Source organism: Schistocerca nitens, chromosome 1 (genome assembly GCF_023898315.1).
Source record: "Schistocerca nitens isolate TAMUIC-IGC-003100 chromosome 1, iqSchNite1.1, whole genome shotgun sequence".
NCBI classification, from domain to species: Eukaryota; Metazoa; Arthropoda; class Insecta; order Orthoptera; family Acrididae; genus Schistocerca; species Schistocerca nitens.
The window spans coordinates 1,242,160,061-1,242,184,507 of NC_064614.1; the positions used below are offsets into that span (position 1 = coordinate 1,242,160,061).

Genomic DNA, 24,447 nt, shown 5'->3' on the forward strand with positions numbered 1-24,447 from the left:
CGGCTCAACAGTAAACAACTGGCCGGCTGCCGGCGACTAATGGTACGTGTAGTAAAGGGACGGGCAACAGGCAACCGAGTAAGACGGAGACGCACTGCTTCACGGTGCCTAATTAATCCCTTCCGTGGCAAAATTATTTCATGAAACTGTTGCGTTGATGTGGAATGACAGTGAGGTAACGCCGGCCGAGGTGGTCTCGCGGTTCTAGGCGCTCAGTCCGGAACCGCGTGACAGCTACGGTCGCAGGTTCGAATCCTGCCTCGGGCATGGATGTGTGTGATGTCCTTAGGTTAGTTAGGTTTAAGTAGTGCTAAGTTCTAGGGGACTGATGACCACAGATGTTAAGTCCCATAGTGCTCAGAGCCATTTGAACCATTTTGAACAGTGAGGTAATGGAAACGTCGTGTGGCTAGGGCCTCCCATCGGGTAGACCGCTCGCCTGGTGCAAGGCTTTCGAGTTGACGCCACTTCGGTGACTTGCGTGACGATGGGGATGAAATGATGATGATGAGGACAACACAACACCCAGTCCCTGAGTGGAGAAAATCTCCGACCCAGCCGGGAATCGAACCACGGCCGTTAGGTATGACACAACCTTCACGCTGACCACTCAGCTACTAGGGGCGGACGACAGTGAGATGAAACTTACATTTCCTTTGAATGAAGAGGAGAAAATCATGGGGCAGCTAAGTATGAAACATGATATTTTTTACGACAGAAACATTGTAATGAACGTCGTTTTAGACCGAGGTTTAAATTGATATCAACTACTATTTACTGACTATTTTACTTAGTATTATTACAAAAACACTAAAACCCAGTATATCGTAGTTATATTGCTTTCCACTAAACAATCAATGTGTGGTACCACTTTCTGCCCACTACTAATTCGAAGGAACGCTTTGAGTTGAAGACTGCCAGAAAGCTTCTATGGATAGAGTTCTTTCTCTTCATTGCAGAAAAAAGTTGCTCACACAAATATTTAGGTGCAAACACTGACATAATCGTAGCTGGAAACTTGTAAAGTTGTGAAAATTACTGTCGATGAAAAGTTTTATATCACTGATAAAAATGCGTGGTGTATTTTCTTTCTGACATGTCCAAAACAAGAGATACCACGCAGAATCTGCAGTTGTGAAACATCATAATACGCGGAGTGAGTGGCGACGAGTGAAAATGTATACGAGACTGGGATTCGAACCCGGGATCTCCTGCTTACTAGGCAGGCATGTTAGTCACTGCGCCGTACAGGACACGGCGTTGTCGCACCTGCACAGACTGTCTCGGCGCGCCTCAGGGCCAGTCGACATTCCCGTCGAGCGCCACTTATCCACCTGTCCGTTGACCCCAGGGTCGCTACTTTCAGATTCCCAGAGGAGATCGGACGTATTTGCGCAACCGCACTGAAGAAGGTGGATCCATTGCCCAGCTAGGCTTATCAGCTATACGAATGCACGATGTGTATGTTCTTTCCGACGTGCCGAAAGAACAGGTACCACGCTTTCATATACCTGATATGCCTAGTTGGGCAATGGAACACCTTCTTCAGTGCGGTTGCACAAATACGTCTGATATCCTGTGGGAATCTCGGAGCAGTGAACATGGAGTCAACAGACAGACTACGGATAGCTGGCACTCAGTAGGGATGTGTATCAGCTGCGACGCATTCCGAGATAGTCCGCGCAGGTGTGACAACACCGTGTCCCTGAGGGCGCAGTGCCAAACATGTCTGCCTAGCAAGTAGGAGATCCCGGGTTCGAATCCCGATACGGCACACATTTTTACTCATCCCTGCTGGTTCCACGTATTGTCCCACTGCAGATGACAGCGGTGATTCCCTTCAATTTATATTTATACCTCTCTCCAACACTTGTTATGAACTTCATCACGCAGCTGACTGTCACACTGCAGATTTATAAACTCTAACTGTAACTATATATGACGGTAGTATCTGTTCCCGAAAGAACAGTTACCGTCAATGACCATGCAGCTTTGCTAGAAATGAAATGATAATTAAATAGACACCCTAGCTGCAAGCAGGCGTTGATACACTTCATTGGGGACATGTTGAAAATGTGTGCCCCGACCGCGACTCGGACCCGGGATCTCCTGCTTACATGGCAGACGCTCTATCCATCTGAGCCATCGCGGGCACAGAGGATAGTGCGTCTGCAGGGAGTTATCCCTTGCACGCTCCCTGTGAGTATGATGGGCAAACATCTATTAGGCGCACTACGAATGTAGTGTTGTGGACATGTTGGGAATGTGGATCTCACGGGGAGCGTGCAAGGGATAACTCCCTACAGACGCACTATCCTCTGTGCCCGCGGTGGCTCAGATGGATAGAGCGTCTGCCATTTAAGCAGGAGATCCCGGGTTCGAGTCCCGGTCGGGGCACACATTTTCAACATGTCCCCAATGAAGTGTATCAACGCCTGCTTGCAGCTAGGGTGTCTATTTAATTATCATTTCAACTCTAACTGTGGCTAGGCTCCCTGCAGTCACGTGTTATATATAAATATTGGTGTGTCTGACCTACCCTTTTAAGCTCCTAACCCGGTCATAATGTTGCTTTTCACTGGTACTAAAAGAGCTATTCTTCTCTTTAGTTACTCCACCATTAACTATATACGCCTGCGTTTAAAGATACGACCAACTTAACACATGGTCACTCTAAAGACAGCGGACATTTTGCACTTTCCCTGCGCTGCGAAATGACGTCTGGCCAGAGCACTTTTCCGCAAGCGCTCACCACACGCCACCCAGGAGGCGAGCGTGAGTGCACGCGCTTGCCTAGGATCTTCCTGAACAGGCCTGTTCTAGAACATAGTCTAAACTCAGACATTATGACGCTCTCGGAAGACAAGAAGTATCTCTCAAAGAGTCGATACAGATTCAGAGAAACTCACGTATACGAAACATTCGTGGCTTACACATTTACACGGAATACGTCACATTCGAGCAGGTTGGTTCCGTCTTCTTAGATCTAGAGGTTCGACGCTACCACGCCGTCGACCAACAGAGATAATGGTCGGACAGATTACGTTCCAACAGAGATAATGGTCGGACGGATTACGTTCATGGATATTCCTCTGAACCGGTTAATTCTTGACTAATACAATCCTTTGCTTTGGTCGAAACAAGTATATCATAAACTAAATGTGCACCCGAGGCACCAAAATAAACGGTAAAATGGTTCAAATGGCACTGAGCACTATGCGACTTAACTTCTGAAGTCATCAGTCCCCTAGAACTTAGAACTACTTAAACCTAACTAACCTAAAGACATCGCAAACATCCATGCCCGAGTCAGGATTCCAACCTACGACCGTAGCGGTCGCGCGGTTCTAGACTGAAGCGCCTAGAACCGCTCGCCCACTCCGGCCGGCTAAACGATAAATTTTAAGTATCAACACAATTACGGAGTTTCCCACGATGGACACGTCGGCATTGGTGAGAACCAACTACGTTACACTGTACAAAAACGTTCAACACCCCCGAAAGTAATATAGGGTTGTAGGATCCGTAATGTACACACTATACATAAATGATTTGTCAGTTAGTGACAACATCACTATCAGATTATTGTATCTCAGCTGTAACTTGTTGGTGTAGTAACAGTCCTTGCTATTACATAGTGTGCCTGATCATCACAGTAAAGGAAAAATGAGTTAATAGAACTTGGCGGTACTCTTCGCTAGACATACAAGCCAAGTCAACACAGTCTCAGTTGGCGAATGTAATGCATATATTTGCGGTTGCGCTATTGATGAGAGTGAAAACCAATTTATTCTACGAGACATTCCGCGAAATGATGTTGGCTGTGACTGAGTTGTCAGTGGATACAGATTATAAAAATGTAACTGTGTGTGTGTGTGTTTGTGTGTGTGTGTGTTCCACATCTCCTTTTAAACCACGGGGCCAATTTCAACCAAACTTGGTACACATATCCTCTATTGTCAAGCAACAATCGCTGTGTGGTTCAGGATATGACGTCGTAAACAATGAGAAGCGTGAAGAACTGCCGTATCATGCATGACGTTTAAACGTATAACTTCTGTGCTGTTTACTCAGCCCGCAATGAATTTCACAGACAGTATCCACATATACCACTAAATGTACCTACAAAAGTATATCGTGGTACCAACCAGAGTTCAGAACATATGACATCATAAACACCTAGAGGCGTGGAAGCTGACAATTTATGCACGAAATTGTAATACATTTACTCGTTACTAGTAAGACACTCTTACAATCTTGTCAAATTACGGAGATGCCTGATACTGACAGCGTTTTTGGCAGCTCTCAATGGGGGAGCGCGAACAGCTGTAGACGAAAACGGTAATGGTCTATGGCCCTATGAAGAGGCGTTGCCATACAGACGCTTACAACATCGCGAGAGAAACGTACAGAAACTCTTCGGGATCATGTTTCTTAATAAATTGCACTCATATATTTGTACATTATGCATATTTCTTTGGTTGAATGCTTCACAAATTTCAAGTGCGTTTTCACGAATACTGGAAACGAAATTCTTTCGGTACTTTACTTTTCTTATTTTATTTTATTAAAACAAATAGTGATTCGCCTTTACACTTACGTTAATAATTAGAAAGACAGTACTGTACATTACTTTCAATTAAATAACTAAAAAACCTAATGTACCTTACCAGTCTGGTTCACATTAAACGTTAGTCATACTGATACATAAAATTCGTTAAAATTTAACATTGCGAACATTTTTTTAAATGTCCTATCAAGGATAAAGACAAAACAATAGTCAAGACACAATTATTTCAATATACCTTCCGCGTTTAGTGGATTGCGCTACATAGAGTTTGAACCAGCCGCTTGCAGATCATAATTTATCCTGTCTCTGGTACTGCTTCCTGTCGCGGTGTTCAGAGTCAAAACATTGTTTCATACAAATAAACAGAAAAGGAGAATTTTAACTGACTTCTCACGCCCTTTCACACAAATATGTAAGCTAACATCAGTTTTACTCCACTTTAGTATATTATTTACAATATAACGATCCAAGACGTCCATTGGACATTCGTTCTCATTCGGATCGAAATGCACTGGAGGAAAGAAAGAACCATTACCTTTGGCCTACTTATAAACGTATTATCCATGTCAAGGTGAAGTATACCTTCACAATTTAGTCACTTGGACCATCACGAGAAAAATGTAAAAAAACTGAACAAAATTTTTACTAGGTATAATGAATGGTAGCTCTTCTCAAATTTGAATTGATGTAAGGCAATGTCCACACACAACAAATTAAATAAAATCCCATAACATCACATACAAGATTAGTTGCGAATATCTTTAGCACATGATGTCGTGTAAACACACTTCCTGGCAAGAAAGTAGATCACACAGAAGACGTGGTCGGATGGTAGTGTCTCATACTTACAAACCGTCGGCGGACATGTAAATGATCAGAGACGCAGTTCCCTGTTTCAGGTAGAAAGCCACCAGAGTCCATTAGCGTTTTCTTACAAAGTGTTGTTGCTAGGCCTGGTGGTGTATACAAGCGGCGTGAACAGTGTTACACGTTGAGTTATTACTGTGAAGGACATGGAGACGTCGCCTACTCGTGTGAGACACCGTTATAACCACCTGCAAGCCCCTTTGTGCGCCACCATTTGGCCGGCTGTTCTAATCATGCTACATCATGATTTGGAGAGCATTGGCATGTGACTGTGGCCCGTACCTGGAGTGCATGGGATCGTGAGGGCCGACACTCTCTTCATCAAGGTTTTGGTCGACCAGGTCTGACAACCACAAGGTAAGATTGTCGTACTGTGCACCAAGCACATCGTAACCCCTTGAAAATCGCTGCTAACACACGATAAGAAGTAATCGACTCTCTGAAACATCCTGTGTCATCCAACACGACTGCCTGAAGCATAGCGCTGACGTGATTACTGTGCTGCCATCCCACAGACCCATCTGTAGGCTGCCGTTATCACGACAACACAAACCATTGCGTCTCAAGCGCGCCATTACGGGTAAGCACGGATTGCTGATGAATTGCGTCGCATTGTGTGCCGAGCCCACGTCGGAGCTGGTCTCATACATGTTCTGTCAGAGACAAATATATGGATCTTGCTGGCCATGAGAGTACCCCAGCATCACGGAGACTGTTCATCGAGACACATACCATATGTGGACGACCGCTGTGCTGTTAAAAAATGGTACCGCAATACTGTCGCGAGAGAGGTAACACATGAGGACGCACGAGAATCGGATGCCCGTCATCTGATAGGATGGCGGTAAATGGAAATGAGCGTGTGGCGTCATTGGCGGAGGCACCTTACAGGGCAGGTCCGGCCGCTTTGGTGCAGGTCTTATTACATTCGACGCCACATTGGGCGACCTGCGCCCCGGATCGGGATGAAATGATGATGAAGACAACACAACACTCCGTCCCTGAGCGGAGAAAATCCCCGACCCAGCCAGCCCGTAGGACGGCAATCCGTCACGCTGACCACTCAGCTATCTTTTTTTTTCTTTTTTTTCGATTTTGTTCGATATAGTTGGTTGCGCTTGGTCTAGGAGGACGCCCCAAGTTGATCGTTGTTTCCTATACTCAGTATTTTTTTTATTTTTTATTTTTTTACAGAGAGCAAGCAGCCCTCTGACCGAACACGCTGAGCTACCGTGCCGGCGTATCGGGCGGACACAGGATGGCAGTGACCTGTCGAGAGGTCCCGTTCTTCCAGTGTTCTGCAGCTTTACTGCTAGCGTCATAGGAGGCGGGGAGCGGGAGAGGAGGGGAAGACATCAGGTATTACCTCGACTCATGGCTGGCAGTAACTGAGGGAATTCTGACGGCGTATCGGTACGACACACAACTCCCCACGTCCTCATGTGTTACCTGTCTCGCGCCAGTATCGTGGTGCCATTTTTAACAGGATACCTGTTGTCCACACATGGCACGTTTCTCTATGAACTGTTTCCATCATGCTGAGGTACTCTGGTGGCCAGCAACACTCATAGAAAGTGTATGAGACTAGCTCCGACGTCAACTCGGCCCCAGTGTTACTATACAGGACATCGAGGTCCGTTTACCGCAGTTGTGGTCCAGCTTGCTTCAGGACAGAATACAACAGCTTTCTAAGACGTTTTACAACCTAAATGATGAGTTCATCCAGGCCATACTAGGTGTAAAATCGTACTAGGGCTGTTTATATAATATCGATACATCGATGTATAGATATATCTTCCGAAAGAGACGATATCTATCGTCAATGTTTCCTTACGCCGATGTATCGATATACATAAATTAAAACTGCTGTACCGAGTGCTGATATTTCTATTTTATATCATATTTTTTTCGCAATTCTCGATAAATATTTGAAGCTGTTCTTTTGAAACTGTAGGAGAACATGTCTTTACTTTCATTGTGTGGAGGAAAGGGGCTCCGGAAAGGCTCAAAATCATGAAAAGTTCAATTTTTACTTTTTTGCGTTTTCTGAATCTGCAGACTATTACCTTTTAATAGATATATAATTTATTCAATTCCGAAGACTACAACTATTTTTAAATTTTTTTTTTTTGAAATGTGTTCTACATGGGCGTGACCCACTGTGGCGCTGTTAAACTGCTGTCAAATGGTGTTATTATTAACGTCCGTGCTCATCAGGTACATTTTAGTGATGTGAGATAAAGTATGTGTTGTGGCTAACCTGTGATGGTTCAATATATATCGCTGGTGTGATTGTCGATTGTTTCATGTTTATTTACTCTGTCGTTATCTCGAAAATATTCGTAATTAATTCTGCTTCTTGAGTCTCGGTTTTGTTGAAGTATAATAATGAGTAAAAGTAAAGTTATTAGAAATCCTCTGAAGGCTTTTAAGAAAAGGAGAAATGTTGGGAAGCCAAAGGTATGTGTTATTACTGTAAACAATAAAGACGATGAAAATCCCCAACATAGCTTGTGTCCCAAAGAAGAAGACAGTTGGTGTAAATATAACAAAGGATTGCTAACTGGTGAAGTGTACACTCATAAGCATAGTCTGCCTCATGCAATAATGGAGGTGATAAAACCTATTTTCAGAGACTTAGCAGCACCTGAACTGTTGAAAAAGTGTATTCACGGAAAAACTCAAAACCCCAATGAAAGTGTAAATAGTGTTATATGGTCGAGAATCCCCAAGACTGTATTTGTTGGAATAGAAACACTTCACTTTGGTGTGTATGATGCTGTTGCGACTTTCAATGATGGCAACATTGTAAGGTGCAAGGTATTTAGAAATATGGGAATGAAGATAGGTTCTAACATGGTACGAGCGATGCTTGCTTTAGACAAGGAACGCCTTCGGGCTGCAGACAGGGCTGCAAAGAGCCTAGAAATACAAGCAAGAGTAAACAGGAGGAGGAACAAGAGGAAGCTGGAGGAGGAGTTTGCAGAGGATGAAGATAATCCATCCTATGGACCTGGAATGCACTAAAAAGTTAATCCAATCTTTGTCGCTCGATTCCCAAAACTTTTATTTTCTCATACTAATTACATGTTTTCTAAGGATCTTCCAAAGATATTTGTTTCAAACTTTCAGTAAATGTTACACAGTACCTTCTGCATAATTTAACACAGCCTTTTTCCAAAAAAATGTATATTTTTGAATATATAAATAAAAAAATGTTGTGAATTTTCATTACAATTGAAAAAAATCATCTTTAATAACTGAACTAAAATTTTGTAAAATCCCTGTGTTAAGTTGTAGCCCATATTCCAATAAATAATCTGTAAAAAGTTCAACTTCCTACCTCAAATACTTTGTGAGGAAAGATGTAATTTATAAGCGTTATTTTAACATTGCAAGTATAGGGCGTCCCGGAGCCCCTTAATACTTTCTGAGCTTTCATGACGTCGAGTCCTTCTCTTTGACTGTGTGAAGCAGGTAATAGATGGCACAAGGAATAAGTCCAATTGCACTGGGTGTGGCAGTGTAAATGGAACAACAAGATTTCCGAAGTGAAGAAATAGCGCACCAGTTGCGTCAAAAAACAGTTTTTAACGCAACTAGCTCGCCATTTCTTCACGTCGCCATTCGTCAAGAACAGTTACTAAAACTAATGAACAAAAATCGAAATGACAAGATTGGTCTTTGCTGTGGGCGGAGACGTGTTGGGGGAAATGTTGACGTAATCGGCGCTCGGTGCTACCAACAGAAACTGCAATGTTTAACTTCACCATGCAATCGTGACACTAGAACTGCAAGGACGCTGGAGTCTGCAGAAATGAAAAAAAGGGGGAAGTCGACATGAAGTGTTCCAGACAAATCCAAAATCTGAAGAAACCGTACGGCGGACCCATCAGACCCCTGTAATTGTGCCACTTACAGCAGTTACCATTGTAAGCAAAGTGGTTATAGCAAGCGTGAACATACGTCGTTTGCCTTCCAGTTCTTGCTCCGATGGGAGTAAACAGGCTGCTAGCTTGTCGATATACAGAATATCTAATAATAAATCAGTACTTAAATAAACATCTCTAAAACTGGCGGTAAATTTACAATGTGCAGCCGATATTTTTTTTGGCTGGTACGTCGATACTTTTTCCATTGATACATCGATAATTTTTTTCGGTATTTCGATGGGCGCTAATGATGGTTTTTTGTAAATATAGATTTACCGGATTCCCGAACTTTTAAAGATATCAACAGTCCTATGTAGTACTGATAAGTGGGTTCACACTGCAAACGTTTTTATAAATTGTTTCTTTGATCAGTGAAATAACATCTAATACCCTCTTAACCCGTGAATTTTCGTTCCGTTTTCTTCTCCTGTGCTTCACCATTTTGTTAGGCCATGATTTTGGGAGTAACAGCAAGAAGCGATATGAAATGGGATGAATACATAAAATCGGTAGTAGGGAAAGCGGATGGAAAACTTGATTTCCTTGGATAGTTTCTAGGAAATTGCAGTGCATGTGTAAAATAAATCGTATACAACACGTTGGTGCAACCAATTTTAAAGTAGCTCTATCGTTTTCAGACGGTAAGAAGTAGGCATGATAACTGGTATCGAACTAATTTAGAGACATTCAGTTAGGATTGTAACCAAAGGAAACGATGTAAATATCTCAGAATTCGAATCAAGATCAGCTGCCACATAAGGAACTTAGAAGCAGATAATTTCTATGTAGCAGCTTAAAGCTCTTAATAAAGGCAAGTCTTCCGATCAAGGCAGTGTACCACACTAGGTTGGTTTCAGGGTATGCTGATATGGTAGCTCCATACTTAGTAATCATATACAAAAGCTCGCTCGACGAAAGATCCGTACCATAAGACTGGAAAGTTGCACAGGTCACACCAACACTCAAGAAAGGAAATAGGAGTAATCCGCTGAATTACAGACTCATATCACAAACGCTGAGTTGCAGTAAACTTTTGGAGCATATACTGTGTTCGGACATTATGAATTACCTCAAAGGTGACGGTCTATTGACACACAGACAGCATGGCCTCACAAAACACCGTTCTTTTAAAGCACGACTTGCTCTTTGTTCGCACGAGATGATGAGTGCCGTCGACAGGGGATTTGAAATTGATTCCATATTTCTAGATTTCCAGAAGGCTTTGGACATCAAAAATGGCTCTGAGCACTATGGGACTCAACTGCTGTGGTCATTAGTCCCCTAGAACTTAGAACTACTTAAACCTAACTAACCTAAGGACATCACAAACATCCATGCCCGAGGCAGGATTCGAACCTGCGACCGTAGCAGTCGCACGGTTCCGGACTGGGCGCCTAGAACCGCGAGACCACCGCGGCCGGCTTTGGACATCGTTCCTCAAAAAATCAAATTGGGTGCGTCTGGAGTATCGCTTCAGTTGTGCGACTAAATTTATGATTTCGTGTCAGAAAGGTCACAGTACGTAGAAATCGACGGAAAATCATCGAGTAAAACAGAAGTGATATACGGCGTCCCCCAAGGAAGTGTTATAGGCCCTCTGCTGTTCCTAATCTGCATAAACGATTCTGGAGACAATCTGAGCAGCCCTCTTAGCTTATTTTCTGATGACGGTGTCATTTACCGGCTAGTAAAGTGATCAGAATATAAAAGACCAGTTTAGAAATGGCTTGGACGTTATAAGTGTATGGTACGAAAAGTGGCAATTCTCACTCAGGAAGGAAGATTGTAAGATCATCTACATGAGTCCTAACAGAAATCTGTTAAATTTCGGTAGCATTATAATTCACACAACTTTGAAGACTGTCATTTCTACTAAATACCCACGAAACACAATTACGAAGAACTTAAATTGAGACTGTCACAAAGATAACGTTCAGGGCAAGGCAAAACAAAGACTGAGTTTCATTGGAAGAAAACTCAATAGATGCAACAGGTCTAGTCATGTGACGGCCTACACTACGCCTACGCTGCTGATGCAGGATATGAAATTTTCAAAGAAGGGCAGCATGTTTTGTATTATCACGAAATAGGGGGAAATTGTCTCGGATACGAAAACGAGTTGGCATGGCAATCATTAAAACAAAGGCGTTTTCCGTTGCGGCGAACTCTTTTTCATGGAATTTCAATCCCAGTTTCCTCTCCTGACTGTGAAAATATTTCATTAATACCAACCTACATAGGGAGAAATTATCATCGTAGTATGATAAATCGGAGCTCGTACAGAACGATTCAAGTTCTAATTTTTCCCACACGTTGTTTAATAGTGAGATGGTAGAGAATTAGTATCAAGGTGCTTCGAAGAACCCTCTTCCAGGCACTTAAGTGTGAATTGCGGACTAGTCATGTTGATGCAGATGTAGATCGCTACAATTATATTCCAAATGAAAGTGTAACGATGGTAGGTGAACTTAAAGGACAATTTTCGGAAGACAGAGGACGTAATTTTCATGAAACGCGTTTTGGAAATGTACGTAACAACATTCGAAGAAAATAGTGAGACATTTGTCTTGGCACCATCTCATTACGAGAATAAGAGAGGCTATGGGCCGTACAGAACGATACACGCATCAACTTCTGGCACGCTCAGTAGGCGGATAGAAATGGCCAGAAATCCATCCGATAATGTGGACTCATTGACAGACACTGTAAAGTAGCTTACGGAGTGTTTTTATGTATGTAAACGTCAAAGAAACGTTTTACTCTTTGATCTACTACAGCATCTGTTTAAACACTGAATCAAATCAGCAATGCGTGGATCACATATGCGATGTGTAACAGTCCACACGCGCTTGGGAATTCTACAGTCTTTGCAGAACTGGACTTTTCACACAATATGGAATTCATTTCGAGTAATGTGGATGTTTGTTCTGCAAAACGGCTACGTTATAATTATGCCGTTTTTTATACGAGTGTGTCTTCTTTTTTTTACTTTCCCGTTTTTGTTTTATTATTTCCACTATACGTTTCTGTTTTTGTACATAGATCCTATTTACATCTGAAGCACCGAGGCATGCAATAGAAGTAACTTCCTCTTGTACGACATACTGAAGTTCCTGTCACTGCCTTTCACAGCTACGCGAGCCGAAAAATTTCCAATTAAATGGGTCTACTAATCCGGATGCCTGAACGCCACTTCGTGAATATTATATCCGCGAGAAGAGATTATATAAATTTAATGGCTAGAGACGAAGTACTTTCCCGCGCTACAAATGCCATGCGAGATTAGTCGACGTCACGGCAAAGAGAGAGAAGGAGAGAGAGAGAGAGAGAGAGAATAAAAAAACACTGAATGGACCGTTACTCGCTCGCTGTAATGGAAGATTTCTGAATGAGCTAGCTCTCCGTCACTGTAATGGAAAGCGGATTCCGCTCCAGGTAAAACATTCATTAGCGAACCTCGTCTGCTAGTTAGTACCTCGGGAAAGAAACTCTGCAAATTCAAATGACAAAAAAAAAAAAAAACTGTTTCGGATAAACTTTGCGGAGAATACTAGCACGGAAAAGGTCAATGCACTTAAATTAAAGTGCAGCGATTGAAACAAAAGCAATGGGAACTCGCGCAGAATTGCAGGTACTGTGTAAGACCTGACATTTCCTTATTTCAGTTACTAAGTCTAACTTCGTCTCTCGTATAAGATTGCATTGTAAGGTTACAAATGTAAACGTCCTCTTCTTCCTCTTCTGCACTTTAGGGCTTAAACAATATGCCTGTTCCAACCTCAAATCACGGACGTAGACTTAAAACAAACTGTATACACTGTTCACTCATTTTAATGTGACCACCACCTGTGCCGACCGGGGTGGCCGAGCGGTTCTAGGCGCTACAGTCTGGAACCGCGCGACCGCTACGGTCGCAGATTCGAATCCTGCCTCGGCCGTGGATGTGTGAGGTGTCCTTAGGTTAGTTAGGTTTAAGTAGTTCTAAGTTCTAGGGGACTGATGACCTCAGATGTTAAGTCCCATAGTGCTCAGAGGCATTTTTGAACCACCGCCTGTGTTCGACGTCAACGTGCAATAACCACTCACAGACAGCAGGTGGCAGCACTAGCAGTGGAGGGTATTACAAACCGTGTTGTGGCGACGCGGGCAACAGTACAGCAGTTGTCGTAATGCGGAAACGGCTTATTTTGTAAACTGTTCGCGTGTCGTCCTGGTGAAAGTATACCGTCCACGGCAAAATGGCGCTGTCTGAAACCCTACGCTGTGGCAACAGGGGTGCACCACGAGCCATAGATGGCAGGGGTGAAAGACGGCTGTGCATGGATGTGTGTGATGTCCTTAGGTTGGTTAGGTTTAAGTAGTCCTAAGTTCTAGGGGGCTGATGACCTCGGAAGTTAAGTCCCATAGTGCTCAGAGCCAGTTTTGAAAGACAACTGTGGAGATGTGACGTGCGAACAGACGTACAACTGTTGGGCAACTAATCGCCCAGATGAATCACTTGTTATCCTTCCTCCGACACATGTCCGTTCGCGCGTGCGGCGTGAAACATATGCAAGCAAACACCCTGCAACAGTCGTTGGAAGGCTCCAGCCCAGAAGACATCCTCTAGGTGATCTCGTCATTCTGGAAGTCACAGTAGATCAATACAAGTGTGTAACTATCCTTGTGGACCATGTCAGCCCTTAGATGCAGTTTGTTTTTTCTCGGAACCATGGCATTTGCCATGCAGAACAATGCAAAGTGTCACATAGCTCGCAGTGTGTGTTGTGACTTAGCAAGACAGCCAAGTCACAACGAGAGGAAGCCGAAAGGCACGCGTTAAGCTCACGCAGATTGGCGTGAGGTCTGGAACAGGACAATGTCTTGAGAATTGCAATAAAGTACGAAAATCTTGTAATACTTAACTTTAATCCATAGTCAGTGTACATCGCTCTTGTACAGATATAATCTCCATTTTACTATACACTGGTAATGGCGCCTTGCTAGGTCGTAGCCAATGACTTAGCTGAAGGCTATGCTAACTATCGTCTCGGCAAATGAGAGCGTATTGGTCAGTGTAGCTTCGCTAGCAAAGTATGCTGTACAACTGGAGCGAGTGCCAGGACGTCTCTCTATACCTGCCGTGTGGTGGCGCTCGGTCTGCAATTACTGACAGTGGCGACATGCGGGTCCGACGTATACTAATGGACCGCGGCCGATTTAAAGGCTACCACCTAGCAAGTGTGGTGTCTGGCGGTGACACCACAGTGTGTACCTCCCAGAACCCCACTGCCTCTGTTTCTACTCGTCTCTCAGCAGTTCGCGCTGCAGAATTTGGTTATTCGGGCTTTCGACAGGTGGTGACATTAATGTGACTGAACAGTGTATAAGTTATAAGAGATGAGAAGAAAACTTACAATGTAAAAATACCCGTGTAAATTTTCCTTTAATTTCCGTCCTTATTTCCTTAACCAATTCCCCTCGGGATGCTTTAAATCTGAAAAATGGAACGTCAAATATCCTAAGTGCCATTTTTTCACAAAACGCGTTTTCAGTGCTAATTTGCTTTCGGTAGTGTGCTGTATGTCCGTAAACTTAGTCCAAGTGACAAATTATGGAAAAAATGTTTCAAATACTCATTGTCAGATGGCGTATAGTATTTCTGCCAGGCAGTGCTTCCCTCTACAGTTGCAAGTCCCGTGTGTCAATGGCCCCTCCATTTAGTTGCTGCACAGTCCACGTCGTAAGCAAAGTGCGTGCAAGTTTTTCTTTGCATTAGTAAAACATCTTTCTAATAAAAGGAATATTCTTCAACGACAGGGAAACGGAGAAAGGTGACGAAGGTCTCGGAGGACCGAGATCAACAAAATACTGTTAAGCTATTTAAAGCTGAGAAGCCATTCCATGTAATTCAGAAGCCTACTGCTGACTCGTCTGATATTAAAGATGCTCCTGAGACGTGCCATTGCAGGCGTGTCCCCCCCGATAGCTGAGTGGTAAGTGTGACGGATTGCCGTTCTACGGGCCCGGGTTCGATTCCCGGCTGGGTCGGGGATTTTCTCCGCTCAGGCAGTGGGTGTTGTGTTGTCTTCATCATCATTTCATCCCCATCCGGCGCACAGGTCGCCGATCTGCCCCGCGAGGGGCCTCCCGGCCAATGACGCCAAACGCTCATTTCCATTTCCATTGCAGGCGTGTAAGATCTCCGAATGCACTATGATGAAAATTTCCGACAATCATCCATCTCAAATAGCTATTAAAAGTTCCTACTTTGAAAGAGAAGAATGGAAAAATATTAGTGTACTCAAAAGGGGAAATGCCGTGGCTCATGTATGCCATGCAGCACTTCATCTGAAAGGCCAACCATGTTTATTCAGTAGCAAAACAGAAAGACCTGTCGACGATGTTGCCATTTCTTGCTGAACAGCACAGAGTCTACAGTAAGTTTTGCAACATCTGATCCCAAGAATGAGATTACGTGAGAAACGGAAGCCAATATTGAAACATATTTTTCTTGAATTGAATTTTATTTTCTTGTAATCATTTTAAAACAAATGAGAATTGGTTTTTGTTTACTACTGTTCTACTGGTTAAAACATCACTGCTGCATTTCTGTACCTGCATGATCACAAATAACTCCCAGTATTAATGTCGCTTGAAATAAAAACTTTGCTAGTGACATTGTTAGAATGCTCTCTGGCGTGGTACGGAGAAAGGTCTTATTTATTTTTTGCATTGGTGAGGTGAGCCACAGAACTCCGCGCTATCAGAATAGTTTCTGAGTATTCTGATTAAAAATAAATTGTGAACGAAAAGACATTTATTATCTTTTGATTGTGATAGCAAGTTTGAGATCTGGCACTTACAATGTTCAATGACCTTGCTGTGTGGCTCCGATTACCTCTGGTTTATCTGTGGTGATCTTTTGTTATTATGGGAAGGACCGCTAAGAAGTTTTATGCGATCACATGGAAGGCAGGTACTAGGAATTTCTTCTGTGAGGCCCTAAAGAACTTCGTTGACAGACAACAGTTTAAGTTGAGCGTCTCCAACTTGATCCTTCAGAGCGCTCCTCTGACGTTAGATGGTTAGTTAGGTATATATTCCATGGGTATTCTGTACGATACACGATACGTCGTAACGGATCTCTTTACAGAATACTCAGATGGTATGTAAATATGACCAGTTGTTGACTAATTACACATGGGATCGCGCATCACAAAACAATAAGTAATTTAATAATATAAATAATTATGTCATACTTTTTCTGTAAATAAGCTACAACTTCTTAAGTAATTGTTTTTTTATACACGGGGATAATTTGTCCAGAAGCAACTTGTCTCAGTTTATTTTAAAATTTAGATTTTCTGCCAGACACGTAACATCATTGGATAACTGATCTAAGATTTTGGTAGCAACATTATTCACTACTTTCTGAGTTAAAGTAAGCTTTGATGAAGAGCAATGAAGGTCACTTTAAAGTCTAGTACTGTAATTATAACTGTCATTGTACCTTCCGATTATTTACAACAAATTTAATCAGATGTATTGTGAAGTTGTACTTAAAATATCTAACTCCTTAAACAGTTGTCTTCAACGTGGCGGAGGCTGAGGACAGTACAAATATTATTCTTGTAGCATTCTTTCGTAACATGAAAACTTTGTTTCTTAAAGATGGGTTATCCTAGAATATAATATTTGTTATTACTGTATAAAAATAAAAAGTATGTTAACTTACTATGCTCTCGAAAGCTTGAAATAATGCTAAATGCAACGATTATGTATATAGAAAAATTTTGAAGATTCTGCCTTGCTTACTAATTCTCGCTCAAGCTTTAAATTTGTCACTGATGTTGTACAGTGTGATGTGTAGGATTGAATATGTAGCGTTCTCTTAAAAATTAAGTGAGAGACTATTCGCGGCAATAATCCTTATAAACAGCTTATATATGAATTTCTCTATTACTGTAGGCCTATGGAGGGTTGATTTTATTACTTTTGTCATCTGCCAAAAGAACTAGTTCAAAATGGTTCAAATGGCTCTAAGCATTATGGGACTTAACATCCGAGGTCATCAGTCCCTTAGACTTAACTAACCTAAAGGCATCACACACATCCATGCCCGAGGCAGGACTCGAACCTGCAACCGTAGCAGTGTCGTGGTTCTGGGCTGAAGCGCCTAGAACCGCTCGGCCAGAACTAGTTCTGTCGAAAGTAGTGAGCTAGAAACAAAAAGTGCAGCATTTCTGAATTGTCTATATGTGTGGCTTATCCTAATACTCAAAGACACCAGAAAGGGGCTCAACAATGGATCAAAGGGGAGCAGGGGGAGGGATCAGCGGTGGCGTTTGTGAATGTGCTGTCCTTGCCACGTTTCCTCAAAATTCTTACACGTTGCAAGAAATAGGCACACTACTAAGCAAACACAACACCCTAATACAGAATGCTGTGCTCTGGGTCGAATACGCATCTTCCGCCTGTCGCTTCCTGCAGGCTTGCTGTTTTTGACACTCGCGCACAATTACGTGCAGTAAACGCAGAGACAAAAGCTCTATTAAAGCTGCTCATATGAGCAAACCTGGCGGTCCATTCCCTCTACAAAAGCTGATCGACGTACAAAGCTTTACTCCATTGACTCTTTACTGTGTATGCATGCGCCTCTCGCATGACCGCGTATATATTTTTTTTTCTTTTTAATTTCAGTAAAATTGCCATTCGTTGTGTCCGCGACAATTTTCAGAGCTAATTTAAAGATCGATAGAGCCTCATTTTTTTCTGAATTAAATCTTTTGGAGAGACATTGGATAAGCTTAAAAATGTTTCCCAATACAACAGTTTTCCCAATTCAACCCCTTCCATCCCTTCTAAATCCCTGTCCAGTCACGGACGAAACTGCCAACGGGGAAAGCGAAATAAAAGGCAAGAAGACACGCAGTTCTCATTTTATTGGCAATAAAGACACAGGGCGGTCGCAGCGATCTGTTATCGTGGCGTAACTCGGCCTCAGACAGGTCGTGCGCTGTGGTTTGTCAGCAGCGATTGTTTATTGCAGCCCAGTTCAAGCAAGTCTCCAGGGACGACGCCGTAACTTTCAGTCCTCGCCCCCCCCCCCTCCCCACCACGACTTATTTTTAGTATCGAAGGTTTTTGCGTGAGTAAAGTGGCGGTGAGGGATGGGGAGGAATACAGCTTGCCTAAATCGTTCAAACTGCCGCCATCCATCACAATTCAAACTGGAGTTCACTTATGGGACTGCCTGTGCCTCACGTACCTAAATCTGTCTCACATATGTATCAGCTGAGCAGAACGCCCGTCTGTCCGTCTGCTTGGTATATGGTCCTCATATTCTCAGACTTTATCGTATCATCGACAGGTGTAGAACTAACTTCAAGCGTGCCCGAAGGATGGCTCAAATGGTTCAAATGGCTCTGAGCACTATGGGACTTAACATCTGAGGTCATCAGTCCCCTAGAACTAAGAACGACTTAAATCTAACTAACTTAAGGACATCACACACACCCATGCCCGAGGCAGGATTCGAACCTGCGGCCGTAGCGGTCGCGCGGTTCCAGACTGTAGTGCCCAGACGCCCGAAGGAGGTATGTTGCAATCATTGCTCCTCGTGTCCTACGAGAGGACTTCAAAAGGTAGGCAACACATGTCGTCCCTTGCCACGACCGTTGCACAACAAGAGTGGGGTGCATTGTCGTAAGAGAATACAGGTTCTGTCTTTCCTGAAGACACAGTGCCGCTGCTGTGCATCGTACATTGAGGTGACAAAGGTCATGAACTCAAGAAGTCGTTGGAAGTACCCTGCAGAAATATTGAGGCATACTGCGCCTATAGCCGTCCAGAATTGTGAAAGTGTTGTCGGTGCAAGATTTTGTGCACGAACTGACCTCTTGATTATGTCTCATAAATCTTCGATGGGATTAATTTCGGGCGATCTGGGTGACCGAATCATTCGCTGGAACTGTTCATAATATTCTTCAAACCAATAGCGAATATTAGTGGCCTGGTGACATGGCGCATTCATCCATAAAAATTCCGTCGTTGTCTGGGAACTTGAAGTCCATGAATGTCTGCAAATGCTCTCCAAGTAGCCGAACTTAGCCGTTTCTAGTCAATGATCGGTTCAGTTTGACCAAAGGACACAGTTCATTACCTGTAAACACATTCCGCACCATTATGGAGCAACCACCGTCTTGCACAGTGCCTTGTTGACAGGTCCATGGCTTTGTATAGTTTGATCCACGTTCGAAACATACAATGAGCTCTTACCAACTGGAACTGGGACGCATGTGATTAGGCTACGGTTTTCCTGTCGTCCAGGGTCCAACCGATGTGGTCACCAGAGGCTCTGCAAACGATTTCGTGATTTTAGCTAACGCACGCGCGTCAGTCATGTGCAAGCGTAGCCCATTAACGTAAAATTTTGCTACACTGTGCTGACAAACACGTTCGACGTACGTCGCACATTGATTGCTGAAGCTATCTCACGCAGTGTTGTTTGTCTGTCAGCACTAACGACATTACACAAACGCCGCTGCTCTCGGTCGTTAAGTGAAAGCCGTCAGCCGCTGCGTTGTTCGTGGTGAGAGGTAATGCCTGAAACTTAGTATTCTCGGGACACTCTTGGCACTGCAGATTTCGGAATACTGCGGCTAGCTCCAACTACCATTTTGGTTCTAAGCCTGTTAATTCCTGTCATACGGCCACAATCACGTCGCAAAAATTTGACATGACTCACCTAAGTACAAATGACAGCTCCGTTAATGCAACGTGCCTTTATAACTTGTGTACAGGAGACTACCGTCATCCGTATATGTGCATGTGGCTATCCCACGGCTTCTATGACCTCAGTATAGAGAACAGGTGTAATGGCGCGTTACCTGGAAACGTACTCCTAAGCTGAGGTACCCGGGCAATACGATAATCGTGGGCAGCATGTCGCGCACAGAGCTGCCGTGAAATTCGTTGGAAGTCCGGCCATTGACGTCGAACACAGACGACAGTAACCAGGCAATCGAGAAACGAATTCGCAGCAGTGGTAGATCTTCCACCTACAAGGACGTTCACACAGCGGTTCTGGAGTGGCTATGTGACCAACAAGTGAATTTCAATCCTCGAGGAGCTGAACAATTGGTAGAACTTTCCGACCGTCATTTTACAGTCGCTTGGGAACTGTGTTGGAAGATGGTGTCACGTATCTTTTCCACTTTGAATGGCAGTGCAGCATTCAGCAAAATTTCCTTGCCTTGCTATCATAATCTGTAACTTACTTTTTGAAGTCCCCTAATACACTACTGGTCATTAAAATTGCTACACCAAGAAGAATTGCAGATGATAAACGGCTACTCATTGGACAAATATATTATACTAGAACTGACATGTGATTACATTTTCACGCAATTTGGGTGCATATATCCTGAGAAATCAGTACCCAGAACAACCACCTCTGGCCGTAATAACGGCCTTGACACGCCTGGGCATTGAGTCAAACAGAGCTTGGATGGCGTGTACAGGTACAGCTGCCCATGCGGCTTCAACACGATACTACAGTTCATCAACAGTAGTGACTGGCGTACTGTGACGAGCCAGTTGCTCGGCCACCATTGACCAGACGTTTTCAGTTGGCGAGAGATCTGGAGAATGTGCTGGCCAGGGCAGCAGTCGAACATTTTCTGTGTCCAGAAAGGCCCGTATAGGACCTGCAACATGCGGTCATGCATTATCCTGCAGAAATGTAGGGTTTCGCAGGGATCGAATGAAGGGTAGAGCCACGGGTCGTGACACATCTGAAATGCAACGTCCACTGTTCAAAGTGCCGTCAATGCGAACATGAGGTGAGCGAGACGTGTAAACAATGGCACCCCATACCATCACGCCGGGTGATACGCCAGTATGGCAACGACGAATACGCGCTTCCAATATGCGTTCACAGTGATGTTGCCAAACACAGATGCGACCATCATGATGCTGTAAACAGTACCTGGATTCATCCGAAAAAATGACGTTTTGCCATTAGTGCACCCAGGTTCGTCGTTGAGTGCACCATCGCAGGCGCTTCTGTCTGTGATGCAGTGTCAAGGGTAACCGCAGCTATGGTCTCCGAGCTGATAGTCCATGCTGCTGCAAACGTCGTCGAACTGTTCGTGCAGATGGTTGTTGTCTTGCAAACGTCCCCATCTGTTGACTCAGGGATCGAGACGTGGCTGCACGATCCGTTACAGCCATGCGGATAAGATGCCTGTCATCTCGACTGCTAGTGATATCGGTTAAATTTCGCGTCTGTAGCACGTCATCTTCGTGGTGTAGCAATTTTAATGGCCAGTAGTGTATATTAATGACCTGACAGGCTACATTAATAGTAACTAGACCTGTAAAACAACCATAGGTTACTGAGAACTATCAATAAGTAAGCGAAGACCACGGTAGTTTTCCTAGTAACTTTGCTCAGTTTAGGGTCTGCCGGCTTTATCTGTACGTTAGGCGTGTTGCATGCCTGTCGGGCGCTTCATTATAATGACAGCTTTCTTTTTTACACATGTGATCAGTCTCTTACTAGGATCCCCTAAAAACTGGAAGTGGTGAACTGTCTAGAAACTGAGCGAGGGTATATATAGGACCGGGAACCTACGGAACATTTTTGTCTTACATAGTTGTCATCCTGTCTGTTATTCAAAAATAAACAGTATTTATAGCGAAACTGAAACTGTCAATGTTTAACTCGGGTTTTATTTGAAAACTGCTGATTTGTAACATGAAACAGAGAGTTGTTGTAGTAGTAAAAATAAAAAAATATACGGATATATCACAGAGCACTAGAAAACGCAATTTCCTAAACAAAAAGTAAAATAAAATAAGTACGCAAAACAAAAATATATATCAAGCATCGCTTCAGTAGTTCTTCGAACGTACATAAACATGTTTTTTTATTCATAAACAACTTTCGCATTTGTCAGTAAAAAAAGCATACGCTTCCCTTTCATCGTTTGAAGAACGTTTCACTGAGTAAAAAAATAGCAACAGTTATTACAATTTTTTATGTTTGTGCATGTGAACTGTTCTTGCATCAAAAGTAACTGCTTTGGTTACATAAAAGCGCAGAAGTTACGCTATCAACTAAGTTATATTACTTATAAAATGCGATTTATTTTATTCAGGGACATAAAATACACAACGGACTAACACTGAACGATATGTGGTTTTCATTGTGCGCAAAAAAACCAACTAGACAAACAAAAAACAAAGAGAAATGGTCCGTTCCATGTTTCTCTCTTCCACATTCATTTACGTTCCTTTCCGTACCAGTGCTACCAATATTACCGCTAATCCTTCCATTTACTGTGTTATTTATGTAGTGTAGCAAAACTACCGAAACTTAATTTTGGCACAGCCCGACTCTGATAATAACCTCGGATGTTTATAATATCATGTAGTTACCTATAATGAAGTACACTGAGCAGCAAGAACATTATGACCACTGTCTTCATGTCGATATAAACCCTTCCAAGCGATAGCAGCGTCACCCGGCGAAGGATGACTGCTAGCCACACACACACACACACACACACACACACACACAGAAACACACGTACACGGTGCTTGTGGTAGTGAGCATGGTGTCCCTGTGTAGAATGGGGAAGGCGAGCGGCTATCAGAGTTTGACTGATTGTGATGGCCCGGAGGCTCGGCACTAGAATTTCGGAAATTGCACGACTTGTCGGTTGTTGCAGGAATGTTGTGGTGAGTGTATTCAACACGTGGCGAAACCTAGGCGAAACCACGTCCAGACGTCGTGGGGTTAAGTGGCCACCACTCATTACAGATGTTGGACGTCATAGACAGGGCAGACTGGTACAACAGGACAGGCGGCGATCTGTCACGGAACTAATATCAGATTTCAATGCTGGGCAGAGTAAAACTGTGTCTGAACACAAAGTGCACCGAACACCCCAACGATGGGCCTCCGTAGTTGACCATCAATGTATGAGCTAGCGTTAACACCAAGGCATCGGCAACTACGGCTGAAATGGGCACATGACCATCGGCGCTGGACGTTGGCGCAATGGCAGAGCGTTGCATGAATACCGATATCTTCTTCATCATGCCTATGACGGTGCGAGTCCGTCGTCTACCAGGGGAACAGCTCCTAAACAACTGTACTATAAGACAGAGACAAGGTGGCAGCGGCTTCACTATGTTCTTGGGAATATCGACGTGGGCATCGATGGACCCAGTGGAGCTAGCGCGTGGTACCATGGCGGCCGAGGAGTATCGCACACTGGTTGCAGACCACCTACACCGCTTCATGACGATCAAGGTTCCCAACGGCAGTGGCATTTTTCAATAAGATAAAGCTCCATGTCGCAAGGCCAGGAGTGTGATGGAGTGGTTCGAGGAACACAGTGGCTAGTTCCATTTATGTGCTGGTCCCCCAACTCGCCAGTTCTGAACCTGATCTAACACATCTGGGATGTGACTGAACGACTGAACGTGGTGCCGGGGCTCACTGCTTTCCTTCGCGGAATTTACGGGAATTAGGTGACTTGAGTGTGCATATGTGATGCCAATCCCTCCAGTGACCTACCAAGACCTTATTTCTTCCATGCCAAAGGTGGCCATACCGGCTATTAGGTAAGTGTTCAACATGTTATGCCTGATCAGTGGTCTTTCTGAAGAAATCTGCACAGATATTGAGAGATATCTTGATTAGATTTGAGAGTGGTCCAATAATGGCAAGTTGTTTTAGGAGGTTCAGATACATAATATTGTGCATTCTGGTTTATAAAAATTTAAGTGAGCTACAATTGGAATCAGTCAACTCATACAAACAACTGACTGTAATAGCTGGTGAGGGTAGGACACTGAACGGTCTCATAGCGGAGTCACTGGTACAGCAAGTGTCCGACTTCGCTGCTATTGTAGGATACTGAGAATACGCAGTCAGCATGCAAAGGACATTGCTTAACATACGTTATTGCGACGTATGCCGCATCAGGGGTTCCTTGAACGTGTTACTCCTACCACCACTGGTACACAAGCACATTTCAGGTGGTACTCATAGATGTCAGTAAAGTTATTCTCTTACGTTAC

At 43.6% G+C, this 24,447-nt stretch overlaps 1 long non-coding RNA gene and 1 other non-coding gene across 2 annotated transcripts in view; both read left to right on the top strand.

Moving 5' to 3' along the window:
- Positions 1–24,447, top strand: part of LOC126201821 (uncharacterized) — a 901,530-nt gene that overhangs the window by 530,258 nt on the left and 346,825 nt on the right. The gene's annotated exons all lie outside the window — the stretch shown is intronic.
- On the top strand, positions 2,323–2,397 carry Trnak-uuu (transfer RNA lysine (anticodon UUU)). The gene has a single exon. It is a non-coding gene; the product is annotated as a tRNA-Lys (tRNA).